The 17,682-nt window shown below is 38.1% G+C and overlaps 1 protein-coding gene across 2 annotated transcripts in view; it reads right to left on the reverse strand.

Annotated features, from left to right (window-relative positions):
• Positions 1-1,132: 1,132 nt before the first annotated feature.
• LOC109398252 (putative sodium-coupled neutral amino acid transporter 10) overlaps positions 1,133-17,682 on the reverse strand; it is a 629,771-nt gene continuing 613,221 nt past the window's right edge. For both annotated transcript variants that reach the window (XR_009995593.1, XR_009995592.1), the window contains one exon: positions 1,133-2,628. The gene's annotated coding sequence lies outside the window, so the exon portion shown is untranslated. The remainder of the gene's footprint in view (positions 2,629-17,682) is intronic.

The raw sequence follows: 17,682 nt of genomic DNA on the forward strand, positions 1-17,682 counted from the left end.
AAGAGCTGGTTTTTTTATTGGTTATCCTGGGGTAAAACGGCAAGCTGATTCTTCTGACTTCTGCTGGGTTTTGTTGAAGGGTAGTAGGGTAAAAACACTAGACTTCGCCCCCGAAAACTCTGATCTAATCTTCGCCACATCATACATAAAAAATGAAATTTGTATGGAGGGGGCGAAGACTAGAGCAGTGGCGAAGTCTAGTGCTTTTACCCTAATACTGCAGCGATGGGGTTTCCTTTTGTTTATGTAATTGAATAGAACTTAGAACATAATTGTAAGACTCGTTCAGGAGTTCGTTTAGGTCGCCTCAGAGATCTTCTTCTACAATTTTTCCTGGGGTTTGTTCAGGATTCCTTTAGAAGTCTTTTTGTGATTTTGTGCAGATATAGAATAGTGGAATATAACTGACACTGAGGAAGATTACAAGTGGTAGTCGAAATACGCGTATCTGTCAAAGGATAAGCAATTAGGGCGAAATTAAAAGGTACGAAACTGATAAAACTCATTCGAAGGCGGTATTCTGACAAGATGTAGATCCTGACGATGACAACGACAATGTATGGCATTGTTATATTGTCCCTATCAGACGCGGAAAAGGAAACTCCAAACCAATCGACCGAAATGTCAGAACTTGATGATGTCGTGCGGAAAGAAGTAAAAGTTATGATGTTTTGAAGCATTTACTTAAGGGCAGACTTGTTAGAATCCCAAAATGGCCGCCACAATGGTCGACTTTGGCACCTACTCACGATTTCGAGCGCACAAATCTCTTTGTAAACCAAACCAGCGAATCCGATCTTCTTATTTTAAGCTTATGACAAGTGAGCAAGAACAGAATAATAAAATGCACTGTTGAAGCGGGATTTCAAGACGTTTGTCCTTAAATTGTATAACCTCTGTAGCTCGACTGTCAATTCTATTGTGCATTTACAAGTTATTCCTTTGCAACGACCTGTTTTTAATCATTATTAATAAAATTTTTAACACCAGGCTAGTATTTCATCTCGGGATTAATTACCAGAGTTAACAGAGACCAGTGAAACACATTTTACCAAAAGATAATCTATTATCAAGTCATGCTGCACTAGAAGAGAATCAATCGATACTGATATCCACTTTACAATAGTAAATTACAGCAATAAACACGTTTTTTTTTGTTTCGAACATTACCCGCGAACTTCGTTTGTGCTCAATTAGGGATCGTTATCCTCGCTTCCTTCCCTATTTCAGTTTTAGCGAGGAAGGACATAACTTATTCGAAAAACAGTAATTACCTCTCCTGTGTCTCCTGTGTTCGGTTTAAACTTTCAGCTGTTTCGAAAATCGCTAGCGGCCTCGGCTTACGGGATTACAAAAAAGGGGTGTAATTAGTGAAAATCGATAAGATGTTGAAAATGAACCACCCCTGCTGAGTAAAATTCTCGTCAAAGGGAAAGGTACAACTTTATTTGCTTGTGTTCGTAAGAAAGCTGACCAAAATTACTGTGATTTATGAGTCCTATCAAAAACGTGGAGGTCGACAAGGCTGGAAGTCCGATGGGAAGCGCGGGTGAGAATAATCGAAAAACTTTAAAAAGCTGAATTGGGAATGACTTTTACAATATCGGAGTTGATGGGAAACTTTTTGAGACTTTATTGACACTGAAATGGATTACGATACGGATCCCTTTTGGGAATGCCGTTTTTTTACGACTTGCTGAAGTATTTTTATCGGCAACTTCCCATTCTAACCGTCCTCTATGTTATCAATCTACTTCCTAGCAACACAAGTTGCGTATCCCAAAACAACATGCTTTTCATTGAATCTTTATGTTCGAGTAATTCTGCTGGGCCTGTTTTTGCCACAACAATGAAAACCGTACCAAACATACACTTTCCTCCCCCGGGGCGATAGCCAGCAAAAACAACTACCTCACATCCTGCGCACATTGCATTGTTTTCCGACAGACCAACCGAAAATCCCAAATGGCGGCTACCGAAGCAGGCTACGATTATTTTTTAAGTAGCCATAAAAACCGTCAGCAGGAGGCGACGGACGCACCAAACAAATTCTCCTTCCGTTTCCACCTGCTGCTGTGCTGACTGGTGGTCCACCAAAATACCATGTACCTTCTTAGAACAGCTCCGGACGACTAGCCCTTGAAGGGATGTCGGTCCCATATGGATTTTTAAAGGTTCACGCTCCATAAAATATGGATCACTTAGGTAAAAAAAAGCTTTGAACCTAAGTCGAGGTTTTGCAACGTAGGACAGTATTGCTTTTAATGGTCAAATAAAACTACTTCGTCTGTTCAACGAAAACCATCGCCTACTGCGATTCGATCGATCGGCATGTGTGTGAGAAGGGAAAGCAAGATTAATTCCGTATACTTACATAATGTTTTTCGGGCTACTTTTCATCGGTCTTCTGGTAGGTAACGTGGCGTGTGGGTGGCGACGCGACAGGAGGGCACGCTGAGAGATAATGAATGGCACGTAGAACTGTTACGCACTTTCCTTGGGTGGAATGTTTGAACATGGCCATCAGCCGGTCCGAGCTGTTTCTCCGTTTTCCATCAATCAAACGAGGGTTAATCTGGCTGGATTTGTACACGGACTTGTTACGAGTCGCTTTCCACTACCGTTGAGCTGTGGAGGAAATGGAAAGATTGGATTTTTTTTTTCATTTCGGCAATAATTGAAAAGCTGATGGCCACTCTTTGGTTGGAGTGAGGATTAGACTACAAACCGACAGAGGGTTTTTTTTTAGAATGAACAATTGTAAAAACGATTCTACAGGTGAAAATTCTAACATAAGATTTGAAATCAGACAAGTTGTGTAGAGATTACAGTGGCCAATTTCCAAAGTCGAAGTTCCCTTCGGAGCCCCGCATAAAACTATATCAAATACATATTCAATACACTCATCATCATAAAATTAAAATATCATTTGTAGGTTACTCATAGTTGATTTATCACTGGCACCGTCATCGCGAATCACTCCGAGCTCATTTTTTTTAAATTTATCCAGGAATTCCTTCAATATTTTGTACATAAAAAAAATCATGAAAGGGTTCCTTTATCAATTCGCCCAGAAATTACTGTAGACAAGGTTTGCTCAATTTTTTAAGAAAGCTTTTCTATGATTTTTTAGGAACTTCTCATGGGATTGCTTCCGGAATTCCTCTGGGGTTACTTCAAGAATTCCTCCGAGGATTCCTTATGTGATTCTTACAGGAACAACGCCAGAGATTATTTTAAAATTTCCTCCAAGGATTCTTCCAGGAGCTCTTCTCCCGGGATTCCTTCAGAAACTGCTACAGAGGTTCCTCTAGGAGGTCCTCCACAAAATCTTCTTAGGATTCCTCCAGGATTTCTCCAAGAATTCTTTCTGAAATTTCTTCAGTATTTCCTTTTGGGCTTTATTCAGAAACTCCTCCTAGGATTCGCTGAGGAATCTCTCCTTGAACTGCATTAGAAATTATCTCTGTGATTCCTTTAGGAATTTCTCAAGGGGTTCCTCCAAGGATTTCTCCAGGAGTTCTTTCAGTAATAAATCTTGCAGTTCCTGCAGGGATTCCTCCAGGAGTACCCATAAAAATCCCTCCAGAGATTCTTCTAGAGAATCCTCCAGGAATTGGTTCAGAAATTCCTTCAAAAATCCCTTCAGGGATTTCTCCAGAAATTCCTCCAGATATTCCTTATGGAATCTCTCCAATGATTCTTCAAGAAAATCCTCCAGGGATTTCTTCAGGCATTCCTCCAGGAATTCCTCCAGACATTATTCAAGAAATTCTTCTAGAGACTCCTGCCGGAATTCCTCTAGAGATTCCTTCAGAAATTCCTACACGCATGTCTTCAAGAATTCCCCCAGGCATTCCTACAGGAATTCTCCAGAAATTCCTTCAAAAATCCCTTCAGGGATTTCTCCAGAAATTCCTTCAAAAATCCCTTCAGGGATTTCTCCAGAAATTCCTCCAGAGATTCCTCCTAGAATTGCTCCAGTGATTCTTCAAGAAATTCCTCCATTAATCCCTACAGGAATACCTTCAGGAATACCTCCAGTTATTCCTCCTAGCATTTCTCCAGGAATCTCTCCAGAGGTTCTTCAAGAAATTCTTCTAGAGATTCTTACCGGAATTCCTACAGGCATCCCTCCAGGAATTCATCTTGGAGTTTCTCCAGGAATTTCTCTAGAAAATCCTCTAAGGACTGTTCATTAAAGAAAGTGGACATCTGTTTACCAATAGTTTAGAGTTGAAACTAAACAAAAAATTGTTAATTTTTGCTCAGTGTGTAAAAACTTTGTTCACTTCGGCAACATATTCAAAGAAAACGGAATGAAGTGAGAAATTTTGAGCGATGGGTTGGATTACCTTATCGACTAGCAGATAAATTCTGCACAAATGGTGTTCCAAAAAAATGTCGTTTCGAGAATGGGTATACTAGTACACTTCCGGGACCGCAATTTTTCAACGCTGAGCAGGGGACAGATGTGCTGGATGATGTAGGGTACACAAGAACCGAAAAAAAATTGAAAAAGTTTTTGGTGTGGCAAGCCAATTGTTCATGCGTCTTAAACAGTTCTTCGTATTTTACAACAGGAACAATCAATGGTGAAAATAACATAAAAGAATGCATCAAAAAACGACTTCCACCTATCTACCGAAAACATACGGATCCTCCATTGTTTTGGCCAGATCAAGCATCCACTCATTACACTTCTACTACACTAGAGCTGCACAAGACGGAAAAAGTCGATTTTGTCGAAAAATGGCAAAATCCACCAAACTTCCCTGAACTGCGTCCTGTGAAAAGATACTGGACAATAATTATGCAGCATCTCAAGAAAGATGGAAGAGAAGCAAGCTCTGTTGATTGCTTCAAGAAAATTTGGTCTGTGACACAACGAAAGGTTACGGAGAAAGTTGTGCAGAATCTAATGGGAGGTATCAAGAGGAAAGTCCGAGCGTTCTTTAGAAATGCGAAGTAAATGATCAAACTCACGTGAATTCGGCCACATGTATGTTGATTGTCTTATACAAAAAATAAACTTATGAATTTGTTCGAAGATAAATATTTTCTATTGAAAAACAGGTGTCCACTTTCTTTAATGAACAGTCCTTAGAGATTTCTCCAGGCATTCCTCCAGGAATTATTCCAGGAGTTCCTCCAGGGATTCTTCCAGGAGTTCCTCCAGCAATTCCTTTAGGCACTCTTCCGGGCATAGATTCAATCATTCCTCCAGGAATTCATCCAAGACTCTTCCAGGAACTCTTTCCAGAATTACCTAGAACTACCCCCGAGAATTACTCCAACATTTTCTCCAGAAAAGGCTCCAGGAATTCCTCAAGGAATTCTTCCAAAAAAAATACAGCAATTTCTTCAAGAATTTCCCCAGATAATCCTTCAGGAATATTTTTAGAAAACAGCCTAGAAACTCCTTTCTAAATCTAGCCAGGTATTTCTCCAGAAGTTCCTCAAGGGATTCCTCCAAAAATTCCTCCAGGTATTCTTCAAGGTATTCCTCCAAGTTGCAGGAGTTCCTTCAAGGAATCCACCAGAACTCCTCCGATTTCTCTAGGGATCCCTCCAGAAGTTTCTACATAAATTTCTACAGCAATATCTTCTGGAATGTCTCGAGAAATACTCCAGGGATTCCTTCAGAATTTCTTCTAGGAATTAGTCCAGGAGTTATCCAGGGATTCCTTCAGGAATTTCTCAAGGGTTTGATCAGAAATTTCTCCAGTGATTCGTTTCAGAACTTCTGTAGGAATTCCTCCAGGAGTTGATCCTCGGATACCTTCAGGAATTCTTCCAGGAATTCATCCTGGTATTTCGACAGCGATTGTTCAAGAAGAAATTATGCAAGAGTAAAGAAATATCCTCATCTTGCAGAAATTGACCACTGCTACCAGCACCACGCCAATTTGTGTACGACATGCGAGCTTTTTACAACGTATTGTACAAAATACAACAGCATGACTGTTGAATGATTAAATAATGCTATTAGAATAAAATGCTAATATATTCAATTTCATCGTGCAGCAGAAGCAGCTGCGTTTAGCTATAAAAGCTTGTTTTGCTACATTTGCTAGGATGCTAGCCACCCACTGACCGAAAAGCTGGCTACGCACTTGGTGTATTTGAGCATAAATATTGCGATAGATTACACACAGAACTATATCAGAATCAAGGAAACGTAAATTTACTACAAACTCCAGAAAATTAACAATATTCTAAGAGGAATTTCCAGTAGCTCTGCACTCTGCAGTCTTAAAAACCTTGAACTCAGATACATAGGTATACCAGTTGTTTGGTCAAATATTTGATACGTCTAATGGTTAAAAGTTGTTGGTTTTTAAGCATGGCCCACTTAGTAACGGAACATCATTATTCTGGTCTCAATTGGATTTGAAACAACTAATTTAAATGCGGTTTTCACTCAAATGCATATAGTTTTAGTACATTTTAAGAGAAAAATACAAAACAAATTATTCGGCACGGATTTGAAGGAATTCTGGAATGTTTCTCTTAATATGACTGATTAGGGGGCGCACACTGTTTTGGTCTACTGTTTTGGCGATTGTATCCCACCAAAGTTTCATCTGCGCAGTTGTTTTAATGATTGCACCCTTAGCCTTCTGTTTCCTCTTCATAATTGCTCAACAGTGTTTTATAGGCCTGAATTGAGGACAATTGGGCGGATTACGAGTTTTCGGAATAAACTGGACATAGGTCTCGTTATCCCTTTTTTGCTTCTTGGCTGTAGTGGCAATTCTCATGATCCAGCCAAAATGTCACTGGGCCACAATGAGACTGGATTAAGAGCAGAATTCGATTCATCAGACATTCGGTTTCATAAACATTAGACCTGTTCACTTTTTTTGACCTACCCGTGTCACATCAAATTATCAATTCACATGCAAAAACAAGGCTTCAGTTCAAAAATGAGCCAAATTGATAAAGGTTTAGAGGTGTATCAAACCGATTTTCTGTTTTTTGAGCATTTTCACGAAAATGTACTCAAATATCCAAAAAATTGCACCAAAAAGGTACCGAAACTACCGTTAAAATATAGTTATAACAATACTCTACAACTTTGCCGAAGACACTACGGTGTTTAAATTGCGTAGGGTTTTTTGCCCTATTCCCGGCACAACATGTAAACAAAAATGTGTATCACCTAATTTCACAACGAAACGACCGCTTTCGTCCACTTTTTCCAACTGAATCAGATACCTTATTGCGTGAACTTGTTGTTAACAGTGATTATTGTGAAGATTTTCAGTCGGAAAGTGGATTTTAAACGAGTTTACTGTACCTAGTCCAGCACCAATTCTCGGCACCAGTGCCGAACTTCCAGCAAAATCAAATGGAAATCACTTCGGCACCCATCTTTGTGCTGCCGAAGTGCACTCGCCTGCGTGTGATAATTGTTTTAAGCACTTGCGCGGCTTCAGAGTGAAAGTGTAGCTAATTGACTGTGGATCCCGATGTGGAAATGTTGTGGGAGATGATTACACACGGAAGTGCGTTTGGAAAATATGCGGCAAGTGATATTTTGCTTTGTTTTACTGTGGGGTGCCGAAAATTGACGCTAGTGCCCAAGTAGTTCGAAACCCTATTTCAAAGTTATTTAACATATTTCGATAAAAAAAATCACGAAAAAATACAATATTTTTACGATTTTACATGTAAAAGTCATGTAATTTTACATTGTTTTACGTGACTAATTTAATGAGCTATTGCTCCTATGTGTTACGAACATTTCGTCCATACATCATTTAAGTGTAGGAATTCGTTTTCATTGATTATTTATCAAAAGTTTGTCACGTTGATACTAAAAATTGTACAGAGTTGCCAGCACAAAATAAAACAAAGTTACTCATGATTAAAACGTCATTACACTTCTTTGTCTCATCTGCATTAGTTTCAAATTGGTGCAGATGGTTTAGCATGAGATTGTCGATTCGAAGATTCAAGGTTCGAGTCCTGGAATAGGTTTTTTTTTGCGTCTCGATCCAGCTATAAGTTAATGAAACTACGCACTGCATACTGCAATTTGCCATTATAGCCTTGTTTCGAAACCGTAGAGTGCATAGTAAGAATGAAGTTTCCCTTCATCGTGTAGTTGTGTTTATTAGTGGCCAGATAGATACGAATAAGCTCCATCCACAGTTGTCTGAAAAATGTTGCATCCAGAAGCAGTTCCATCATCGTATTGAATTGTTTTAGCTAAATTGATCGTTATCAAACAGATGCTCAATATTTCGCCCAGCTGATCTCGTCGACACGATTTATTGTCAACAAGTAAACTAAATATCCAGCTAGTCCTGGAATGGGCTTAATTGGCAAATCCCGATCATTATTATTTGGGAGATTGCGTGTAAGTCATGGCAGATTCATCATCCTAACTGCTACAAGGAAAGAAAAAAAGTTTATCATGTATTTGAGCTTGAACTTGGGACCTTCTGATCCGCAGGCTCGAGCCTTATCATCTGCACCATTTCTGATACCTAAATCGGAAGACATTAGAATACGATGGCATGACGTCTTAATCATGGGTAACTTTGTTTTAATTCGTGCTGGTAACTCTGTGCGATTTTTAGTATCAACGTGACATACTTTTGATAATTAGTCAATGAAAACGAATTCCTACACAAAAACGACGTGTGGACGAAATGTTCGTTACACAAAGGAGTAATACCTCATTAAGTTAGTCACGTAAAATAATGTAAAATTACATGACTTTTATATGTAAAATCGTAAAAATATCGTGTTTTTTCGTGATTTTTTAACTAAACTTGTTGAATAACTTCAAAATTCGCAATTTAAACACCGTAGTGTCTTCGGCAAAGTTGTAGAGTATTGTTCTAACTATATTCTAACGGTATTTCAAGCACCTTTTAGGAGCAATTTTGTGAATTTCTAAGTAAATTTCTGTGAAACGGCTAAAAAAACACAAAATCGATTTGATACACCTTTAAATCTTTATCAATTTGGCTCAATTTTTTTGGCTCAATTTTGGACTGAAGACTTGTTCTTGCATGTGGATTGATAATTTGATGTGTCACGAAGAATCGGAGAAAAAAAGTTTCAAAGTGAACAGGTCTAATAAACATTCGAGTTCATCGTTGTTTTTGTGATGAAAACTTTTCCTTGTGACCACAACTGCCAATTCCCTGCCAGATAATATATTTGCGAGCGAACTTGTCCACAAAATCGAAATAATATCTTCCAGGGACTCCTACTCAAGTCTTAGCTTGTAAATTTTGGTCCCGGGAGCTATCGGAAGTCGGCCTTGACATAGCTTTCATCTTCCAACCGTATGCAATCGACAGGGTTTGTCAGTAGGTTGTCATAGAGCTTCCGAGTTCGGTTTTGATCCACGGAATTTTGATTTAAAGATCGGTATGGTTGCCTCCGTCTCCCGTCATGTGCAATGTCCAAGCTGTAGAGTCCCCGGTTCCAGATGAGGCAAAAAAGCTATCTAGGAGCTGAAGAACAGTAAGGCTGCTGGAAAGGGCGAACTTTTGAAACAAGGTAGTGAGCAGTTGTACGAAATAATTCACCATATTCTGTTGAAGATATGTAATGATTTTTGATTTGCTTTTATTAACGCTAATGCTAGTTTTTTTTTTACATATATACGAGAAGAAGAAGAACTATCTGCTAGCTGACAGAAGGGTCTCATTTATCCTCTCAACAAAAAAGGGATACAGAATGGAATACGTCAATTTCCGAGTTCTTCAACTCGTATAAAACTATGTCACGTATTGGACAAAGTACTAATTCTGAGCAACAGATCAGTGAATACCAAGCTGATTTCCGTGAGGATCAAATATTTATTCTGCGACAAATCCTAGCTTAATTCCAGGAGCACAACTTGCAGACCCACCATCTATTTATTGATTTCAAAGCGACATACGATTCAAAGAAAAGAAACGAGTTATGGCAGATAATGATAGAACACGGTTTTCCGACGAAACTGCTTAGGCTGATTCGTGCAACGCTTGATGGATCGAAACTAAGTTTACGGTTAAATAATTTAGTTCCCATAGTAAAAAAAAAGTTATTGTCGCATGGTTTTGATTTAGCTCAATACCAAATGTCCCAAATCCTAACAACAATTAAAAGGAGGAGAAATCACTTAAATTGTCCAATAAGTTCAAAATCCAGTCACTGCTGTAGAGCTGGTCTCCAATGAAAATTAAATATTATGTTAATTTACCATCACCTCCTCCTCTCCGACACACACACACACTTTCCATCAACCGAATGATGTCGATTCGCTATTTAGCATCTGATTAGCAAGTAAGAGCGCGCGGGTAACAGCCAGCTAGCCAATTTAAAATTTATCGATATCACGCTGAAAACGAGACGGGATGAGCACCAGAGAATAAAATCTACCTGCGCCATTTTATGCGGGCCGAGGGAGTTCGGTCGGTGTTGTGTGCGGTTGGATCCAAGTTAATTTGATTTTCTAGCCGGAGAGACATTTGCATAATCCTGTTGTCGAATAACCGCGTGTAAATGATACTCCTACACCGTGCTGTCCCGATCTACCATCGGAAGCTTCGAAGGTAGGGAATGCCGGTTTTTGTGGGCGGTATGTTTAGGCTCCTAGATCGTGGCCTATCATTGTGAAAAATTCTCAATATCAATGCAAAATCTTTGAATGAAGAAACTCTGGTGGGTGAATCACTTGGAGCACGTGGGTATTCAAATCGGCACGTTACAACCATCAAAGCGATGAAACAGGCCGCTGCGGCTCTATTGTGGATTGTTCTTGTTTTCTTTTCTTTTTGCTTAGGATGAAAATTAAATAAAAATGTAGTCGTTACAAAATTTAGGAAGAATTCTGAACTTGAATCGTATTATCTTGGAGTAACATTTTGTAACAGCTTCTATTGCTCGACGAGACGTTTTGCATCTCGAAAAAAGTGTTCAACATCATACATCTTTCAAACATCTACAGAAGAAATTCATTCATGGCAGCAAATCATAAGTAAGGACCCCTGCAAATCGTTCAGTGTTTTTGTTTTATATCCCATGTCTCAAGCGATAACCAAATATTATTTTGGGAATCTTGCGAATCAGTGCTCCAATCAAATCGTGACATATATTAACGCCAACTCATCCATATTTAGTCTGATAATTGAATGTTTGACATAATCACCACCAGCGCGTGGTTAATAATACCCCTTAAGTCATCAACTCATCTCAATCATTCGACGATAAGGGTGCTTGCTTGTGCCAGTCTCCGTCGTTCTACGTAGAAGACAGCGCATTCCATTACCCGTACAGGAAGTTTTCCGTCAGATTTAAATTTCCATTTCACTCCCCCATCATAGCAAGCCAATAATGTTTGTCGATTCAATTTCCTTTCGTTCCCAGCCGATTGTCGTCATCGTGAACGAACGGCGATGGTGGAGTGGGGGAGCCAGACTAGGTATGGTTGGGAGCGGCCTACTTCGATCGCTCTTGGCATCGCATCGTCTCGATAGGTTCGCCCTATTTCTGGAAGGCGCCAGCAACGCCAACTCGTCTTTGTCATCGTTATTGCGGTTGAATTGAATTAGGCGGCGAGCTTGTACGCACAAATGTATGTACATAAATTTCCACTCCTGCGAGAAGAGGCAGTTTCGCAGTAGTTACTTACTCGTATCGTAAAACAGGAACGGAAATAGGAATCAGTTGCAGTGTCATATCTTGAGATAGGAATTCTTTTCCATTGTGATAAAAATGATGAAAATTACAGTTTCAAATTTTACCATAAAAATCATTGTATCGGAAGATATTTAATTCTCACTGCATTTATTACACTTTAGAGATAGTTATATTGTATGAGCGCGATATTAGTTAACAATATGATTTCGCGAATTATCTCACCCCACAGTGTTCGAAATCGATGATTTTGCGATCAAAATTAAATAACTTTTTCTAGGTTGGTTCTAGAGGTTTGGCGTGTTCTACAAAGTTTTTCTGCATGTTAAAAGGCGTCTTCTGATAAAATGTAATTAATGATTAATCCCCCTAGAAGTGAGATAAAATTTTTATTTCTTCAAAAATTTTTTTTAGAGATTTGGCGTCTTCGGCAAAGTTGTAGCTCATAATAAGAGAAAAAACATCTTAGAACATGTCAAAGCTCCACCTCTCACGGTTTTTGAGATATGGAGCGTTTTGTGCAAAGTACCCCTAAAACTAGTTTTTTCAGTGTAGCTTTGACAGATAAAATCCTACAGTTTTGTGACCTTCTACAAACTTGTTCAGGACGTCAAAATACACATTTCATCCGAAGATGTTAAGTCATTATATCTTGAAATAAAAAAGTTATAAGCAAATTTATCATATTTTAAGGTGTACTTTCACCTTAAGTAACTATTTCCGGCGCAAAATGGCGCAGATGGCTCAGTCGCTAGGTGAAAGATTAGACTTTTTACTATCTCTTGAGGGTGGAAACCCTCGTGGGCAATAGTGGGAAAGGCGTTTTAAATACAATGCAAAAACTTATTATTTTGCCTGTAATACAAGAAAAACAAATAAAAAAATAATAATCAAGATGCCCGCAGTAATTTTCACTGCATTGCGAAATTTCCGGAAATACTTTACAACATTTTTGAGCATTGTGCTTACCAAACAGAATATTTTTTGATGATTTTGAATTCATATTGTTTACTATCAGATGGTCAGGTAATTTCTGATATAGTTACTTTAAAATTAAATGTTTGAATGTTTTTTTTTAGGCAATATTCAAGTTATGTAGCGCTAGGAATAGGAGGAGGAAATATTAAACAGTTCAAGATGTGCATCAAAACACAGAGTAGATTTTTTTTTCTTGTATTTATATTTGTTGTTGTTTGACTTTTCAACTTTGGACACAGTATCGGAAAATATCAGGAGAAGCTTTGATTCGCCCGATAGCAGATTAACAGCTTTTTGGGTAATTTGATAAAAACGATTTGCTTTGTTATCATCAGAAAATTGTCAAAATGTGAATTGAAGAGTGCAAAACTACAACTGTCTTGATAGTATTTTTAAATTGTGGAAAATTTATTGATTTTTTAATTTTATACGAAAGACTACCTTTTTCTGAACCACTATATTTTTTTTCAGATTTTTAGAACTTTATTTCGGTACTTGAAATAAACTTCAAAGAGATTTTTTGATCACGTTTTGACAACTGCGCAACTGCTTGACAGCTCCGCCCAGTACAAAACGCGACAAGGGGTGATTCGACCTATCGCTCCCATACAAACTTGAAATTGGTTTTTAAATAGGGTCCCGGGCACTAAAATTAATGAAAATTTGAATTTCGGCTCAGTTTGACATGCAGATTCAGAATATGGAAGTGTCTCAACATCGCTAAAGAAGCCAATTAGAACTGCGAAGGTATCTATCAAAACGCATTTACTATTCTAATCATTATAGCCATTCAATTTTATGACTATTGGGTAGGTAGTCAATCGTTTGAGCATATGTTGTCATAAGTTTGAAGAAATTCAATACTTTTATTAAGAACTAGCTTTAGTTATAACTCCCGCATTATAACAATATTTTCTACTGATTTTTCAATTTTTACTGATAAAAACTCACTGTTTTCTGCAAAAACATTATAAAGATTCTGCTGGAAGCAACACAGTGTATTAAAAATTACTGCGGGCACCTTGATTATTTTTTTTTTTCTTGTATTACAGGCAAAATGATAAGTTTTTGCCTTGTATTTAAAACATCTTTCCCACTATTGCCCAAGAGGGCTTCCACCCTCAAAAGAAAGTGAAAAGTCTAATCTTTCACCTACCGACTGAGCCATCTGCGCTATTTTGCGCCGGAAATAGTTACTTAAGGTGAAAGTACTCCTTAAAATATGATAAATTTGCTTATAACTTTTTTGTTTTAAGATATAATGACTTAACATCTTCGGATGAAATGTGTATTTTGACGTCCTGAACAAGTTTGTAGAAGGTCACAAAACTGTAGGATTTTATCTGTTAAAGCTACACTGAAAAAACTAGTTTTAGGGGTACTTCGCACAAAACGCTCCATATCTCGAAAACCGTGAGAGGTGGAGCTTTGACATGTTCTAAGAAGTTTTTTCTTTTATTATGAGCTACAACTTTGCCAAAGACGCCAAACCTCTAAAAAATTTTTTTGAAAAAATAAAAATTTTATCTCACTTCTAGGGGGATTAATCATTAATTACATTTTATCAGAAGACGCCTTTTAACATGCAGAAACACTTTGTAGAACACGCCAAACCTCTAGAACCAACCTAAAAAAAGTTATTTAATTTTGATCGCAAAATCATCGATTTCGAACACCGTGCACCCCATTCTTTGAAGGGTTGTACTATACTGAGCCGTCAAAATGTGAATGATTGGATGCAAATTCAATTTAAAAACAATTGATTTTGAAGAGTTTTCCACTCGCTGTTGTTCCTCTTGCATCAGAACATGATTCGATGTGAGATTTTTTATATAGGGGAGTGAAACCATTTCGTCAGGGGTCCTATTTTGGGCACTTTTCTGCTATAACTCAGCCAATTTTGAACCAATCGACACAATTTTTGGAACACGATGAGATACGTATAGTATCTAGCCATGTACAAAATTTCAAGTCAATTGGTTTGGAATTGACTGAGTTATAGCGAAGAGTTCCCAAAATACCGGCATTGGCGTTCTTTTTTTCTAACTCACTCTCCTAATCAAACACGAGAAAGAGAAGGATGAAAGAGGAAGCACAGGCGAAATTTTCAACCATTGCGCAACAATCATGACAATGTTGCAATGTGCATTTATTGTGACTATTTTATACTACAGGTATGTTCCGTTTTTGTCAACACCGTCCGCGATTTTCAGTTGACGAAAACGGAATATTGACTAAATCGGGATAATTTTCATTGACAAATATTTTGCACAAATATTTTGAACTGAATATTTTTACCTGACGTTGACAAGAGGATTTTACCTCATTTCTTATGACTCCACTTATCTAGGGTATCTCATGATTATTTCGCTAGGTTATGTTTATGAATTCGATGAGAATATTTCGAAGAAAAATTTTCAGATTCTTACGATTTCTTCAGTAGTTTCTTCTCGGATTAATCCAGATGTCTCTTTTTAAATTTCTCCTGGAGCTTCATCGAGGATTCTTTCAGGAGTCCCACCAGGTATTGGAGTTAATTAGGAAAATTATTCTGGTGTTTAACCAAGACATCTTCTTAAAATTCATGAAAGAGATGTTAATTCATCAAGATTTTCTTTCCGAAATAACTACAGGAGTTGTTTATTCATTATTTAACATTATTTTCTTAAATCCCTCCAGATTATTTTTTCTGATATCCCTTCAGTTCCTTTTGAGGTTCTCCTAGAATTTCTTTATGCGACTCCTTTAAAAGTTTTTCTAGAATTTCATCCGAAACTTTTTAAAGAGTTTCTTATGGCATTTTCCTGGAAATCCTTCTTAAATTCATGTAATAATTTCTCCATGAATCCTTTTTTTTAGATTTCTGCAGGAGTTCTTTTTGATATTTGTGCACAGCATAAGTTGCTTCTGGAACTTTGATTTTGAATGCTTCCAAAAGATTCTGTTTTTCTTCAATGGAATATCTTACTTCTTTGGAATTTCTCTAGGGTTCCTTACTGCGTTTGCTTCGAGAGTTTATGCAAAATTATACCATAGGAACCTTCCTGAAGTTTATTCTGGGAATCCTCAAGGAATTCCTGATGCAAATCCTTCAGAAGAACCTTCTGGGAGGCCTTTCGATATTCCTTAAGAAAATCTCCGGGGAGTTTTTTTTTTGAACATCTCCAATAAATTTTATGTAGAAAAGCACCAGAAGTTCTGGAAATCGATAGTTTCTTCTGGGAATCTTTCAGGGATTCCTGGAAAACACTTCAAATTTCTGGATTCTAGACCAGCTAATTCCTAACAGCCTAAACTTCTAAATCCCCTGAAGGATTTTATGAAGTATTTCTATTTATTTATTCATTTCGTCTACCGACGTAGACTCTAGCAGAAGTTTTAACAAGGCACGGACACCGTCTTCAGCCAGGCCCAGAGGCTACACAGACTGAACGAAACTCAACACTAGACAATTGTCTAGTCCGATAACGGACACGACAAACATTACGAGCACCAAAGGATACGAGGAAGAAACATTTTTTGCGAAAAAATTTCATCATTTGGAGCGGGAATTGAATCCTCACCGCATGGCATGGTACCGTTATACGCTTGGTGACACTAACCGAACGACCACGAGGCTCCACGAAAGTTATTAAAGAACTCCAAAAAAATCCTGGAGGAATACCCAGATGGACATCCTTGAGCAATCTCCGGAAGGATTACCAATGCAGGTGTCAAGTTGATGAAATGAAAAAAAAATCGATCATCCGAGGTGATTTTAAATGGTTTCAATGTGGTTGTAATGCACATTCCATCTATTTATGATCTATCGGGATTAGCTATTTGTTTTACACTTGAAAAATGAATTAGTTTATTTTCTGTAAGATACCCAGAAATAGTAAAGTTTTACGTGAGAGCTAGCTTGAGTTTTGCCGTATTCGTCGTTAATGCCGTCATGGGTAATTAGTTCTAATCAATTCATGAAAAAAATGATAAAATTTTGGTATTGATAAAAACGGAATAATATGTTGACAAAAACCGAAGACGGCTGATAACAAGACAGACAGCTCCCACCCTGTCGCAGGCGACATGGTTGAAACGCCCTCAACGATTCACAAGAACATCAAAACACGATTGTGTTCGTGCACATGCTAATACGTACACGGAAATTGTAGCATCGCACGCACACTCATTCATGATGTTGTTCCCTGAAGTCGTTCGCGGCGCTAGTGTTCTTGTCGCTCCCAAAGTATATGGGGCAAGAGGGTAGATGTCTGTCTTGTTATTAGCCGTCTTCGCATAAACGGAACGGAACATAGATTTTATTTTCTATTTTGATTAGTAAACATTGTTGAAAAGCCTCCTTCAAGCAGTTTTGATTTTGATAGAAAATTAGTTAGAGCACAAAGTGCCCAAAATAGGTCCCACTGTCTAAATGGTTTCAGGCCTGTGAAGCAGTACTGTATCAACTTTTAACAACTTAAAACCCCACAAGTTCATATATTTCATTTCCCAATAGGATACCTTCAAAGTCTGTAAATTTCGAGGCCGTAAAATGTGTGTTTCTAGGAAAAACACCGAGTTCACCGCTCTGTATCCTTTCGCTACACACACACACACACGAACCTACATAACCCAGGGGACTGTTATGGTCTTCTTGTTTTCTTACCCCGCATTAAAATTATGCTGCTGTGTTGAAAGATAGGTTGTCAGCTTGAGCCCTACGCTTGAGCCGCTGTTATGCTGGCTACGGAAACATTGCATTGGTGGGATAGGGATGCCAATTCCTTGACATAACCTGCCTGCTATGATACCGATTTGAAGAAAATCGAACCGATACCCACCGAAAGGATTTATCACAGCAGGCGGAACCAGTGGGCACGATTTAGATCAGATTGTCGTTAGGATGGCAACCATCCAAACTTTGTTTTTTAGGGGCACTAGGGTGGTTCAAAACAATGGTCTACAACGCTTATTTGATTCATGGAAAAATTATGGAAATTGTCTCCCGTAACGTGGGTAGATCACCTTAGAATGGTGCGTTGCGGTGTAAGTTCTACCAAATCAAATTATAAT

The sequence above is a fragment of the Aedes albopictus genome, chromosome 3, assembly GCF_035046485.1.
Source record: "Aedes albopictus strain Foshan chromosome 3, AalbF5, whole genome shotgun sequence".
NCBI classification, from domain to species: Eukaryota; Metazoa; Arthropoda; class Insecta; order Diptera; family Culicidae; genus Aedes; species Aedes albopictus.